Below are 14,014 nucleotides of genomic sequence, written 5' to 3'. Positions count from 1 at the left end.
TTTTAAACTAGATACTACAAAAAGATTTGTACAAATACTTTTGGGACATAAATTTATTATTGGTAATTAATAAAGGTTTTATTCAAAGTCTCCCAATTCCATTTCTCAAAACTAACTGCCTTCAGAATTCTCAATTAGCAGGAAAATAGGACAAGACTTTTCTCTTGCTCTGCTGATTACGCTGCTTCATAAAGATAGATGGTGTCCAGCTGGTGTATGGCTCAGTGGTTGAGTGTCGACCTATGAACCAGAAGGTCATGGTTCAATTCCCAGTTAAGACACATGCCCAGGTTGTGGGCTTGATCCCCAGTAGGGGGTGTGATGAAGGCAGCTCGTCAATGATTTTCATCATTGATGTTTCTCTCTCTCTCCCTCTCCCTTCCTCTCTGAAATCAATAAAAATATACATAAAAAAGGAAGATAGATGATATACTATATTCACCACTATATTTTTGTTTCTGCATTTTACCCTGAATTTAGCAGTGTTTCATTTAAGAAAAAATAAAAGTCATAAAATCATTGAAAGGCAGAAATGGGATGAATCAGAACCATTTTAGAGAGAAGGGATGCAAAGGAAACTGACATCTTTAAAGAAACCATTCCGTACTTAATTCAAGACTGCCCCACCCCCTTAGTATGATGGGAAACTGGTGATCTACCTGCCCTACAGTGACACACTGACTAACTGTGGAATAACACTCTCACTCTCCTCTCACGGGACAATGACTGAACAACCCCTCTATGGTAGGTAGGTAGTTCTTTCCCAATTGTCACTCAGATCAGCAAACTGAACATCTACATTGCCAAAGAAATTATCAAAGGAACACATACAAACAAACACTCTTTGGGTTTGTTAATGAGAAGAAATTGCAACATTCCCTTACTTAGAATGGTAAAATAGTTGAAACAAAGTGGTGAAAAAAAATATATAGACATGCTAATACATATTTAAGTTGCCTCAAAGCCCACCGGACCTGACTGAGCACATGTGACGTTAATTCCACACATGCTCAGGTGGGCTTTGAGGCAACTTAAATATTATTTGCTCCACATTTTATGAATGATAAAATTGAAAATATCTTAACCTGATATTTTCTAGCACAGGAGTAAATATTTAAGCAAAATTAAACCTTTAAATAAAAAGAACATTAAATTTAAATACACATTGAATATATGTTGTCATCTGGGTAAATCCCCTTATTATAAAAGTCAAAAGGGATCTATATTGTGTGCCACTCCTGGAATTTTCTTACAGATCTGCATAAAATAATTTCAAAAAGGTTGTCCTAAAATAAGAGCAGGATGTGAAAGAGCTGATGTTCCCTGTGTCTTTGCTGTATGAAGGATGGAAAACAGTACTCTAGGCTGTAAGTGGACACTTCACTCATTCATTCATTGAAAAAAATATTAGAGAAAGATTTAAACATATACAAAAGAAGAGAGAAAGTATAATGAATCCGTATGAATCCATTATCAATTCACCCAATCCTGATTCACCTGTACTTTTGCTTGCTTCCTCCACTCTTGGATTACTTTGAAGCATATCCTACATATTACATAAATTCATCTGTAAATGTTTTAGTCTGTATTATCTACAAACAGAAAATCTTTTAAGGTCTAACTACAATATAATTATTACTAAAAATTAGTCCACTCAATCTAAAACATTAAAGTCATACTATTTTAAGTGCATTCCCGAGAATGTGTGAGCCACTATTCTCAGCTCCAAAGGCTTCTCTTAGAACCTTCAAGGTCAATTTGCATGCTGTTTTGGTTAAAAATGATTTACAGTTTGTCATCTATTTCCAAACAAAGGGTGACTGCAAAGATTAAGTTTGGAAAGGTAAGGGCTGAAAGGCAATAACAACTTGATGATAAAAGAAAAAGACTGGGACCAGTTAATCTAAAACCCAATTTAGGTTTTACTTCATCTCTCCAACCTGAAATGCTATACAAATCACTGATGTGTGTTAGAGTGGCTGTTTTATGTATATACCACAAAAGATATCTTCAGCTTTATCTTTGTTGAGAGTTAATATTATCCACTAGATCAAAACAACAGCTGCAAGGTACATCCTTTTTGATTTGCAAACAGATTGCGCTAAATGTGCCTCCCTAGTGGTATTTACTGTAACAGGACTTCACTCACCCTCTTTCGCTGTAAACTGACTACTGTCATATGCAAATTAAGTTTCACCATAAATTCTCAAATGCCACCTTGGTGCTCTGCCCTGGTTTCTGTTAAATAGTTGATTGACTACCCATGCGGGATGTCTTCCACAGGCATATAATAACTCATCAGCTTGGGCATCAATAATTAAAATAATGTTTCTGTCAGCATATAGTTAATGCAAGATCAAGAAGCATATGTTAAAGAAAAAGAAAGACCAATAAATAACTCCTTTTCTAGCCTCCAACATATTAACATTCTGAGAATGTTAAGAGGAAGTACTTGGGACTCCACCATTCTAATTGACTCAGTAGATTTCACTTCCTGAAATACCTCCAAAACAAAAGATACAGAAGTTATCAGGAGTACTAAGCTCATCTGAAATTTAACTATGTAATATGCTCATAATAAAATCATTCAGATATATGCCAACCATTAATACCATAAATCAGCGATTTCCAACTGGTCTGCCACAAAAATATTTAAAACATGCAATACCTGACTATTTAGTCAGGGGCACTGACCTCTTTTCCCTTAGATTGTCAAAATAATGACAACACCTAAGACAACAAGCAGCGTTTGGCATGAATGAATAAAAATTATACAAGTTTTTCTTTTGTCAGATCAGCAAAAAGTATATATTTGATGTGCCACAGAATTTTAGTAATTTATGTATATCAGGAGATGGAGATGAAAAAGGTTGAAAATCACTGCTATAATTATATTAAATATAAATATAACTTTAGGTAACCTGAGAACAAATCAACATTGACAAAAAATAGGAAAAAAATTATTTCCCTCCCAAATTTACCATTCCTTAATAACATCTTATTTAAAAATCTTAATAAATGCTACCAGAGTCATCTCGTTATCATCATGTCGGTTACCTTCCATATCCTTTCTGTTTTAAATACTGTTCAGATGGATTTTATCTCTTCAATAAGTACTTTCTTTCATTTTTTACAATAAACATTATATGTAGTACAATTTATTTGCTCTCAGGATCATTAGTTGAGGACACATTTTAAGATCAAGCACTTCATACCTTCACATATATACAATATATGGAGGGCCTGAGAGGATACATAGGACTTTATGAGTCTCGTGTTAATGTGTGTTTTATGTTTTTACTGTGTGTTTGTAGTTTCTGTATAGTCTAATTTACATTACCTTGTTATACTCCAGGTAGATTTAGAGTTCCCATAAATCTTTTTTCTAAACATGGAACAATTAGAAATAAATAGGTAACTAGATAGATAGATAGATAGATAGATAGATACATTGAGAGTAAATTGGGTCCATACTAAGCATTTTCAGAGCATAATATTTCCCACAGAAACTCAATAACTTCTTGTTAAAAGAATAAATAAAAGAATGAATGAGGATTGTTAATAGTAATCTTAGACTAAATAACCCAGGGTTGGAGAGATCTTCAGTTTAGTGCTCTTTTATGATGGGCAAGGGAGAAGACATTGGTGAATCTAGACTTAGAACTTCTAGTTTTAATTTGGGAGGCTCATGAAAACAGTGAATCAGAAAAGGAATACAGACTTTCTGAATCAGAACAATTGGATTGAAATACTACACCCTCCAATTGCAGCTATGTGACACTGGATAAGCCATTTCATCTTATTTGTACGGTGTGAGAGAATGTATGTTTTAAGGAACATCTTAAAGATAAAGCAAGATAAATTATTTCAAAGCTTTCCAAAGTGCTATGTGAATTCCAGTTGGTATATATATATATATATATATATATATATATATATATATATATATGCCTAAGCAACCAGACCACTGGAATGACCGCAAAGACTGGAACGACTGGTTGCTATGATGCACACTGCGGTGGCCAACTGGCCCGATCTAGGCCCCCCACCCCGATTGGGGGTGGGGACAGCCAGCCAACCGCACATGGCCCCACCCCCAACCAGCCCCAATCAGGGTGGGCTGGCACAGGGCCTCTAGTAATTACTATAAAAACAGTCTCAATAACAAAGAATATAGTAAGATAACTGAGAAAACATCTTAGCATCTAAAAGAAGTTCATAAGAATCCCATTTTGAAATGAAATGAATTTAAAAACTGCAGGTCCTGGCCAGGTAACTCAGCTGGTTAGAGAGTTGTCCTGATAGCCAAGGTTTCAGGTTCAATCTCTCCTGGTCACGGCACATGAATGCACAAATAAGTGGAACAACATATTAATGTTTCTCTTTCTCTCCCTCTCTCCCTGCTTCTTCTAAAGTCAATAAAATAAATAAAAATTGCACAATTATCAGTGTATATAAAGTATTAATCAGAAATATGAAATATCTTCATAAAGTGATACCATCAGTTACTATATTAGGAAATAATAACTAAAATTGCAGGCACTATTGTAAGCACTATCCACATATTAACTCATAAAATCCTGAGATAGGTAAAATTATTCACATATTACCAATAAGAAAATGGAGAGTTTACATAATTTGAGGAAGGTCACACAGTTCAGCAGTACTGAATAAGAAATTATATCCCAGAAGTCTGTTTTAAGATCCTAATCTTTTTTTTTTTTTTTAAATATATTTTATTGAGTTTTCACAGAGAGGAAAGGAGAGAGATAGAGAGTTAGAAACATCGATGAGAGAGAAACATCGACCAGCTGCCTCCTGCACACTCCCCACTGGGGATGTGCCCGCAACCCAGGTACATGCCCTTGACCGGAATCGAACCTGGGACCCTTCAGTCCGCAGGCCGACGCTCTATCCACTGAGCCAAACCGGTTTCGGCAAGATCCTAATCTTTTATCACTATGCTATCACTATATGATATTATAATATCAGAATGTTACCTCAGGTTCATAGCCTATGTTAAAATAAAGTTTAAAAATAGCTGCCTACTACTGATCATTCAAAAATGAAAAAAAAGTATTTTGTTCAAGTTGCAAGTTTCAAATGAAAGAAACTACTATAATCAATAAATATTCTGTATTCTCTAACTCAGTGGTTCTCAACCTTCTGGCCCTTTAAATAAATACAGTTCCTCATGTTGTGACCCAACCATAAAATTATTTTCGTTGCTACTTCATAAATGTACTGTTGCTACTGTTATGAATTGTAATGTAAATATCTGATATGCAGGCTGGTCTTAGGCAACCCCTGTGAAAGGGTCAGTTGACCGCCAAAGGGGTCGCGATCCACAGGTTGAGAACTGCTGCTCTAACTGAAAAGTTTCAACTTTTAATATGAAGATGCAAACTTTGTTGTAGTAATTATAATATTCCTTGACATATGTATTTTTACATAGTACGAGCTTTTTTGGAAATATTTATTGCTAGAATCCAATTTAAAACTTCAATGCATGAAGCTTATGAGAGTTGGCATTCTGAAAGCATTTTATTTAATGGAGCCAACTTTTAAAACACCTATCAGAGGCTCTAGTTAGAGGCAACTGAAAATGTTTCCAAAGTGCCAATATCTGCTACTGTACAGCAAGGCACAGCATAATACAGTGAGTGTCTATTTACTGTAGTCATTAGATTCAGAGACAAGCATCTGTCTATCAAATTTAATTTATTTATATTAGTCTCATGCCTTTCATTCCTGTCATCTATAGAATTATAAACTGTAGTTCATGACATCAATATAACATTTTTGGACAACTCAAGTAGCCCTACGTTAATCCCAAAGTAAAAGAGGAGCTCCAACTTTTTATCAAATACAAAAAGACACAACATGTAATCAAAGACATAAATACCGATTTATAACAGTCTTAAAGTAAATATTATTTGCAGTACCAAGGTTACAAAATTTCACTAGAAATTTCGCTAGAAATTGGCTGCTTTTGAAGATACAAAAAATTATTTCTTACTAGAGGCCCAGTGCATGAATTTGTGCACCAGTGGGGTACTTGACCTGGCCTGCGGGCTTTCTGACATCCCCCAAGGGGTCCTGGATTGCGAGAGGGCACAGGCCAGGCCAAGGGACCCCATTGGTGAAGGGTCAGGGCTGGGGAGGGATGCGGGAGGTTAGCCAGCTGGGGAGGGACCACAGGGGGGCTCCAGGGTGTGTCTGGCCCATCTCGTTCAGTCATGATCAGCTAGACCCCAGCAGCAAGCTTACCTACCAGTCAGAGCATCTTCCCCTGTGGTGGTCAGTGCACGTTATAGTGAGTGGTTGAGTAGCCTTAGCAAATCATTAGCATACTATGCTTTGATTGGTTCAACGGCCAACCGGATGACCAGACACTTAGCATATTAGGCTTTTATTATATAGGATTGCCTTAAATGTGGTGGTGCCTGCTACTTATCTCTCTTAGAGAACTACACATTTATTTTTCCCCTGGCAATTTATGAATGTCTAAATACAGAACATCCATAAATCTTTTAAATCACATGTCATATTAAAATTAGAGCTTATTGATTTTCATCTATTGACTTTTTTGTGAATTACTGTTTTGCAGGCTCCTATGTCTTTCTTTAAATTATTTTGCAAAATCACAGGGAAAAACTAATCTTCCTTTTAATTAATTAAAATCCTTAGCAGTAATGCAAAATAAGACTGCAAATCCAATTGATATATGTGTACCCATTTTTATTTTGATAGTAATATTTGAGGAGCATAGCCTAAAGTTTGTGCCATTCATTAGCCAAGAAGCCATTATCTAGATTATAGGAAAAAACATAGAAGGAAAACTATTCCTTACTTCACACTTTATGTGGTAACCCTGCAATATCACTGATGCACAATATGCTATTACAAAAAGGAAAATGTACAGGAATTCAGGCTAAAGAAGAAAACTTTTTTGTTAAAATCCGAGGAAAAGTGTGGACCTGAAATAAAACCATCCCAGTTTTACCACCTAGAGTAGAACAGAAATGCCACACCCAGCAAGATACTGTTTCAAAGAATGCCTCTAGAGAGGTGATTATTCAACTTATTTAGTATTCTGTGCAAACTCTGGCTTGCTTATTCAATTTATTAAATAACACAGATGTTTCAGGAGAAAAAAGTATCTGACACCCCTTCCCTTCTGAGGCATGACTAATGGGCCATTATGACAGCAATTAAAGAGTAACCGCTTGCAGCCTGTAACAACTGACACTGCTACTGTGCATTTCTTAGGGTTTCTGTTAATTATATAATATTTAAGTCTCCAATGAATTTCAATTAAACTAAAGTAGGTAGGTAAAGCTGGTGAAAAATGACTTGCTAAAAGTTCACACAGGCACAATGTTTTATGGTCAGGGTTTAATCTTTCCTATTGGACTCGGACAGATTTATCAGAGCTTCTTGGCAGACATGCAGCCTTTAAAATCTTTTCCGTATGAGCACGGTCAACCAAGGTAATAGAAAGTGACAACAAATATCTCAGATCCATAATTAAATTTGAAGGATAACAGGATGTTCATTTCAAGTAATTATTAATATCATGCCCCTTTATAAAACATACAGATTTCATTTTAACTTGAGGGTAGGGGCTGTTTCTTAGTGCTTTTCTTAGCTCAGAGATTAGCACAGAACATGGGAAATATCAGCGGCTTGAGGAATGTTTCCTAAATAAATAACTGAGTGAATGAATGAATGGATTTGAGATCTTGCGGAATGATGATGAAACAATCCACTGCTGCTTTTACCAACCCAGTTAAGAGAAACAAAATAATAAATTATTCCTGTGCATAATTAAGTATAAAAACTTAATTTTTTTCTCCACAGAAAAAAGTGAGTAAGAATATAAAACAAAAACACTGGCTTTCAAGTCAGAAAACATGGACTCTAGCCCTAACCAGTTTGGCCCAGTGGATAAAGCATCGGCCTGCGGACTCAAGGGTCCCAGGTTCAATTCCGGTCAAGGGCATGTACCTTGGTTGCGGGCACATACCCAGTGGGGAGTGTGCAGAAGGCAGCTGATCAATGTTTCTCTCTCATCGATGTGTCTAACTCTCTATCCCTCTCCCTTCCTCTCTGTAAAAAAATCAATAAAATATATTTAAAAAAAAGAAAATATGGACTCTAGCCCTGTACCATTTCAAATGAGAAAGTTGCAAATGAGTCATATTATTTTAACTACATGCATTTCTATACAGAGACTTAATACTCATTTTTAGTTACATCTATAAGTTTAGATACAATTTTTTGGCAATATATTGTAGAACTATGGAAATGTTCACTAACTTTGTTCTCATATTAACTATCAATTAGGTAAGTTCAGTGAGCAGCTCACTGAGGCTACAATGTGAGGATTTTAGAATAGCTAATGTTTGTCAACTATTGACATTACAAGACTTTTATTTTTACTTAGTAATGGGGCATTTTGCAATCACATGTCTAAATGATCATCAAACACTGCTGTTCATACAACAATATGAAAGCTGCCAAACAGATATGTTGGTTAGCAGGAAGCACCATGGTGTGAAATCTGTATGTGAATGTAGAAATATTCAGGTTACCCAAAGTAGAAATGTTCAGTAGCTGAAGTTTCCTTTTACCACTAAGACTATGTATGGAATATCACTCTGGAATTCTCAAACCTTGGCCTAAGAACAATTTTCTTCAAGGTGGAAAAAACTTGGAACAAGGGGTCACAATGCATGTTTCCTGGTGTAAAATGCAATAAAATAGAAACTTGGTCTTACTGCCTCTAGGGTAGTGTATTATTGCAAGCAAAAGAAGTAAAATAACATGGCTCAAAAATAAGTGGAAGAAGTAAAAATGTGAAAAGTTGAAGGGAATCACATAGCTACTGAACAGAACAAATGGGTTAGATCCGAGGTTTAAAATTCTTAGGATGCATTCTCAGCTTAAGCATGATAAAAATTACTTGAAAAGATTACAGCTACTTCTAAGAAGAGAAATAGAAAGAACTAAGACATTACAAGGCTTTTCCCAATAGATCTACAGTATCAATGTCTTTTTATTAAATGTAATCTAGCCCCCTTCTTCTCTTTCCTTTACAAAACCTATAGGATATAGTCATAAGTATTTACTAAGTAACTACCAATGTGTAGGTGGGTAGCATGCTCGTACAGTGAGAAGGATTCTAAAATAGGTAAAGCAATCCACACTCTAGAGGAGAAACAGGTAAATATGTAAATGTTTACGATATGAATACAATGAAGTAAGAGCTCACAGGAACATATACCGAAAAATGTCTATTAATCACGAACAGTCTTATGTGGGAAGAATTAAAAAATAATGCTGAAATGATTCCTTAGCATACCTTTCATTAATCTATATGCAAAATTCTATGATCTGATTAAGATGTTAATAACTTTAGGGGAGAAACCAAGATGGTGGCATAGGTAAACACCGGAGTTTGCTGCCTTGAACAACCACTTCAAAAATACAACTAAAAGACGAACGGACATCATCCAGAACGACAGGAAGGCTGGCTGAGTGGAAATTCTACTAGAAGGAAAGAGAAAAGCATACTGAGACTCAGAGGAGGTGCAGTACTTAAGTAAAATACTAAGGTGCGGAGGTGCATGTAGAGCGGGCTGGCGGCTGAGGGTGCGGTTGTCGTTTTCAATCGGGAGGGAGTCTCGGGCTCTGAGCTCCAGTTCCGGGCGAATCTCTAGGGACCTAGACTCATACGGGAGAAGCGGGACTGTCTGGCATCGGTCGGAACTCGAGGGCAGCTTTCCCTCGGAGGGGCTTGCAGAGATTGCCAGGACACTGAGAAGCAGAGCCTCTGAGGGCAAGACAGAGAAGCCATAACTGCTAGCCCCACCCTGTTGATCCCGTGGGACCCGCCCCGCCCAAGCCCTGCAGGGAGGCTTTTGCTGGATAGCCTCAGGCAAAGGCTAGATTAGCACCTCCCTAGAGATCCAGGAGCCAGGAAACTCAGAGGTCAGAGTGGGACCATCCAGTTTGCAGCCCCATGGAACCATAAAGGACACACTCAGGGGGCAGACTCAGTGAGCACCAAAGCCCCATTGAAGCAAGTCTTGCCCCAGAGGGGTGACTCCAACACAGAAGTTCTCCCACTGCAGACAGACCTGATTCTCACAGCCAATGGGCCTGGAGGTCAATTCCTCCCAGTGATAACTACAACAATCAAGGCTTAACTACAACAAGACTGTGCACAAAGCCCACAAGGGGGTGCACCAAGAGAGTCCTCCTCAGGTAATTGGGGAGGCTGAACCACTGGGCCCTAGAGGACACTCAGCACAGAAAACCACTTTATCAACACAGGGAAGCATAAAAAATGCGGAGACAAAGAAAAAGGACACAAATGACAGAAATGGAGGAAAGCAAACTACTGGATATAGAGTTCAAAACCACACTTTTAAGGTTTTTCAAGAATTTTCTAGAAACTGCCAATAAACTTAATGAGATCTACAAGAAATCTAATGAGACCCTCGAGGTTGTGATAAAGGACCAACTAGAAATTAAGCATACACTGACTGAAATAAAGAATATTATACAGAGACCCAACAGCAGACTAGAGGATTGCAAGAATCAAGTCAACGATTTGAAATACGAAGAAGCAAAAAACACCCAACCAGAAAAGCAAAATGAAAAAAGAATCCAAAAATACGAAGATAGTGTAAGGAGCCTCTGGGACAGCTTCAAGCGTACCAACATCAGAATTATAGGGGTGCCAGAAGATGAGAGAGAGCAAGATATTGAAAACCTATTTGAAGAAATAATGACAGAAAACTTCCCCTACCTGGTGAAAGAAACAGACTTGCAAGTCCAGGAAGTGCAGAGAACCCCAAACAAAAGGAATCCAAAGAGGACCACACCAAGACACATCATAATTAAAATGCCAAGAGCAAAAGACAAAGAGAGAATCTTAAAAGCAGCAAGAGAAAGACAGTCAGTTACCTACAAGGGAGTACCCATACGACTGTCAGCTGATTTCTCAACAGAAACTTTGCAGGCCAGAAGGGAGTGGCAAGAAATATTCAAAGTAATGAATGCCAAGAACCTACAACCAAGATTACTTTATACAGCAAAGCTATCATTCAGAATTGAAGGTCAGATAAAGAGCTTCACAGATATGAAAAAGCTAGAGTTCATCACCACCAAACCAGTATTATATGAAATGCTGAAAGGTATCCTTTAAGAAGAGGAAGAAGAAGAAGGTAAAGATACAAATTATGAACAACAAATACACATCTATCAACAAGAGAATCTGAAAATCAAGTGAATAATCTGATGAACAGAATGAACTGGTGATTATAATAGAATCAGGGGCATAGAAAGGGAATGGACTGACTATTCTTGGGGGGGGCGGAAGGGGTGTGGGGGATCCGGGAAGAGACTGGACAAAAATCGTGCACCTATGGATGAGGCCAGTGGATGGGGAGTGAGGGAGGAGGGTGGGGTGGTAACTGGGTGGAGGGGAGTTATGGGGGGAAAAAGAGGAACAAATGTAATAATCTGAACAATAAAGATTTAATTAATAAAAAAAAGATGTTAATAACTTTAATATCTAATGCCATGAGTGTGATTTATTTCAATTATTTCAACCTGAGTACTTTTGAATTTGTCATCTTTTGTGACTACTTTACTTAGTAAATGACTGCTTTATTACTATAGCTCCTTCTAAAATTTTACTCAGACTGTTTTCAGTGCTTGGCAATTGATGCACTTCCTCAATTTCTAAAAGTAAAACAGAATTATTTCAAAGTAAAACAGAGAAATAGAAAATGGTAATAATTTATGAATATGACTGGACATATCCTCATATAAGACCATTAGGCCAGAATGAAAAACTATGAAGTGAATCAAAGAATTGATCTGCTACTAGCAAGAGGAACTGCACCATCTGGAATGCATAGTGAAACACAGAAAAGGTGTGGCGACGCAAAGTGCAAAGAGTAATAAAACACCAATGAAAACTGGGAACTAGTCCCACGTCTTTTGCACATAACAACCTATTGCAAATAGTTCACAAACTTACTATGTAAAATATATAGTATTGGTCCTGACATTTTAAAAGATATATTTCTTTCAAGAAGTATACAGAAAGTAAAATGAAATCTTTTTTGTTTGTTTCTTTTATATCCAGCCATCCTCTTTTATTCTCCCTAGGCCACAGGTAAACAGCTATTTTGTACAATGCTTTCAACAATAACCTTAGTTAACCAAAGGTGTCTGCCAAACTCATGGGAACTTTTAACCCACAACTTCCTAGTATGAGGTAAGTATCAAGTTAAAGCTGCCAGGTCCTACAATTTGTCTGCATGTCTCTGCTCTAAGACCAGGGCTCCGAGAAGAGGCTGAAATGCACAGGCCAACCAAGGAGGCAAAGTACTCTGAGTTTATATCAGCCTAAAATTTTGGTGTTCTTTGGAGAGGAATGCAAATGTTTAGTTTTTTTGTACCTGTGAGAACCATACTACCACACTCAAAGCTAAGTCAATTCAAAGGGTGACACATAATTGCCTCAGTCAGTTTAATCCTTGCCCTGAAATGCTGAGTGGGTACCAAATAAAGCAAAGCACCATAAGTAGTCCCATCCCAGTCAATGTGGCACATCAGAAACATGTCTAGCACTTTCTACCAATACATTTGAAACACAGTTGCAAACAGTTTTGCCTTCTACCAGCTTAACTAAATTTATAGTAAGTTACTTATAAAAAGAAATTTTTAAGTCTGCAAACCATTATTGTTAACACTAAGGGCCCAGTGCACAAAAATTTGTGCACTCTGCTGGGGGGGTTGAGGGGGAGGTCCCCTCAGCCTGACCTGTGCCCTCTTGCAGTCTGGGACCCCTCAGGGGATGACCACCTGCTGGCTTAGGCCCCCTCCCCGGGGACTGGGCCTAAGATGGCAGTCAGACATCCCTCTGGCAGCCCGGGAGCCCTCGGGGAATGTCCACTTGCCAGCGGGGAGCAGGCCTAAGCTGCAGTCGGACATCCTCAGCGCTGCTGAGGAGGCAGGAGATGCTCTCACCACCACCGCTGTACTGGCAGCCGTCAGCCTGGCTTGTGGCTAAGCAGAGCTCCCCCTGTGGGAGCGCACTGACCACCAGGGGGCAGCTCCTGCATTGAGCGTCTGCCCCCTAGTGGTCAGTGTGTGTCACAGTGACCAGTCATTCCCAGTCGTTCTGCTGTTAGGGTCAATTTGCATGTTACCCTTTTATTATATAGGATAGAGGCCTGGTGCATGGATGGGGGCTGGCTGGTTTGCCCTGAAGGGTGTCCTGGATCAGGGTGGGGTCCCGCTGGGGTGCCTGGCCAGCATGGGTGAGGGGCTGAGGGCCGTTTACAGACTGGCCACACCCCCTTCAGGGTGGGAGTCCCCGCTGGAGTGCCTGGCCAGCCTGGGTGAGGGGCTGATGACTGTTTTCAGGCTGGCCACGGCCCCCAGCCACCCAAGCTCCCGGTGGAGGCTGGCTGGAAGCAGGTGTCTGGGATTTGTTTATCTTCTATAATTGAAACTTTGTTTCCTTGAGCAGAGCCCACAGCCGGGAAGGTCAGGCGGGAAGCTTCGCTTCCTCCATTGCCAGGGCAACCAAGTCTCCTGCTTGCTCCAGCTCCGTGGCTGCCGTCTGTCATCTTGGTTGGGTTAATTTGCATATAGTTGCTCTGATTGGCTGGTAGGCATGGCTTGGGGCGTAGCAGAAGTGCGGTCAATTTGCATGTTTCTCTTTTATTACATTAGATAACTTACTTAAACATGTGCCCAGAAGATGAGAATGAGCTTCCTGACACCATTCTGAGCATCCCCCTTCCTGCAACTTCTCCTACACTATGTAAAATTCACCAACATCATGAAGGAATAAAGGGAAATCATGGCAAGGCTATCAAGGAAAACTAAAGTAAAATAGAACCTTGATGCCTATTAAAAGAGAGAAGTATAAGAATGTTCAACAATTTTTACTGAGGTTACAAAGACATCAGGAGTTCAGAAA

At 38.7% G+C, this 14,014-nt stretch overlaps 1 protein-coding gene across 1 annotated transcript in view; it reads right to left on the bottom strand.

Annotated features, from left to right (window-relative positions):
• Positions 1–14,014, bottom strand: part of CBLB (Cbl proto-oncogene B) — a 246,578-nt gene that overhangs the window by 82,437 nt on the left and 150,127 nt on the right. The window lies entirely within an intron of this gene.

Source organism: Myotis nattereri (assembly GCF_964212035.1).
Source record: "Myotis nattereri genome assembly, chromosome: 3".
Taxonomy (NCBI): domain Eukaryota; kingdom Metazoa; phylum Chordata; class Mammalia; order Chiroptera; family Vespertilionidae; genus Myotis; species Myotis nattereri.
The sequence above is the reverse complement of the archived record's forward strand: the minus strand, read 5'-3'. Positions and strand labels throughout refer to the sequence as shown.